A 2,152-nucleotide genomic window follows, 5' to 3' on the forward strand; every position below is an offset into this window, starting at 1 on the left:
TATATATATATATATATATATATATATATATATATATAGAGAGAGAGAGAGAGAGAGAGAGAGAGAGAGAGAGAGAGATGTAAATAGATATGGAGAGTTCCAAAAGCTCATTTTGTCTGTGTTTCTGCTTATAAACTAAAAAAGTTAAGTCAAAGACTTACACCTTTTGGAAGGAAGGAAAATAACAAATATACCCCTGTATTTAATTAGGACCAAGTTGAATTAGAACAGGCTCTGTGTTCCTAGCCATCTGTCTACATCCTCAGCTAGGCAGAGGATGAAAAAAGTTCACATTTCCAATTTACTGTCTCTGAACCCTGGATCGCAAACCACCAAGATGCAGAAGAGGGTGCTTTATTTTCCTATTCCGTAAGAACTAAGAGAAAGAACTTTCACCAAAGGCACCAATAGAATCACCTTTAGACCTTCCCTGGGGGCTGGAGGATGGAGCCTTCGGGGGCTACTTGAATCTCCTTGAAAGCCAGCTCTCCATTCAGCAGGAAGGAAATGTTTCCTGGCTTGCCTTCAGCTCTAGTCCAATTATGATCTCCTTGATCTGAGGTACAAATTCAGCCACTTGAGCTCCACAGATGTTGATTGAGATGTGTGCCAGGTGCTTGCAGGGGATACAAAGATGAATAAGGCAGGTCTCCTACCCTTAAGGATCTTATGGTCAAGGCAAGAAATTGATATTACATGATATTGCTCCATTATTTATTTTTAAAGACACATTGCCATGAGAGAAGAGGGGAGAATTACAGAAATACACAAGCAGGTCTTCGAGCCCAAGAGTCCTCCAGAATCTTAGATTATTCTTTGTCAGAACAGCTTTGCTGAAGGTCCTTAAGAACTGAAGAACTCAAGTTGCAAGCTCCTTCAGTTAATGAGCCATTTTATGCTTCTGCAGTTTTTACAAGTGATACATCAGACAAAGCGCTTCATCATATTGGACAGCAACTTTGTCCCTATCAGTTTCCTCCCGCTACATGAAGGGGAAGGCAATATGATGTTCTCTCTTACCATACACAACTGTACTGCAAAATGGATTCTGGCTGTCAGGCTTGCATTGTGACACTTCAGAATTATCCACAGGGATGTGAGGACCTGCTGAGGCAAAAGGACGATTCTAGTGACTTGGCTAAGTTGTGAGAGTGAGGCTGAAGAGGGAGCTCAGTGGGGCAGTCTGAATCCACCCCTGGGCCTCACAATGACTTTCCTCATCAGGAGTATTGGTCTTTATCTAAGCCCCTATGTGGTTGATTCAGCACAGCTGAACTGAAATGATGATTTAAGCAAGCCATTCACATGGAAGAAGAGGAGGGATTGCCTTTCAGTACACTGGGAAGGATGCAGCAAGGACATGGTCTGAATTACTAACAGTGAAAATGATAATAGTTACTACTCGAGCCCTAAGCATCTTCTATGGATGGTCTCACTTAATCCTGGCAACAACCCTATGAGATATATTTTACTAAGCCCACTTTACAGATAAAGAAACTGAGGACATACAAAATCAAATAATTTGCCAGAGGTCACACAGCAAGCTAGTGGTGCAGCTGTGGTTTGAACCCAGCAATATGGTTCCAAAGCACTCTTAAGCATTCCAAAATAATACCCACTCAGAACAGTCACTTTTCCAAGTATCTAATGATATATAGATAATAAATATCCATATGGCTTTGTTGTCTTGATTGAAAATGTGAAAATAAAATAAACTTGAGCACAGATCAATTTTTTCCAAAGACACAAGTTACTTCATGTCAGGCAAGGTTTTAAGCACTTTACAGATGTTACTCTGCTGAATCCACATATCAACCCAGTGAGATAGCTACTCTTATTATTCTCATATCACATATTTGAGATATGCGAAAATTATGGCACAGAGAAGTTAAATAATTGCCCACGATCACACAGCTACCAAGAGTTGGAACCAGGATCCAGACTTAAACAGCATGCATGCTCTGAACCTTTGAAGATCAAAGTCAAGTATGAAATAGTAGTTCTTGAATTTTTAAAACCTTAATCCCAATTAGATATATTTTACTTTGTAACTCGTGGCACTCGTACATACATACATACATACATACGTACACAAATAAAATTTCACAAAACAATATTTGCCCTTCCTATAAGTAATGCAGTCAGAAATTCT

This window comes from Marmota marmota, unplaced genomic scaffold (genome assembly GCF_001458135.2).
Source record: "Marmota marmota marmota unplaced genomic scaffold, marMar, whole genome shotgun sequence".
Classification (NCBI taxonomy): Eukaryota; Metazoa; Chordata; class Mammalia; order Rodentia; family Sciuridae; genus Marmota; species Marmota marmota.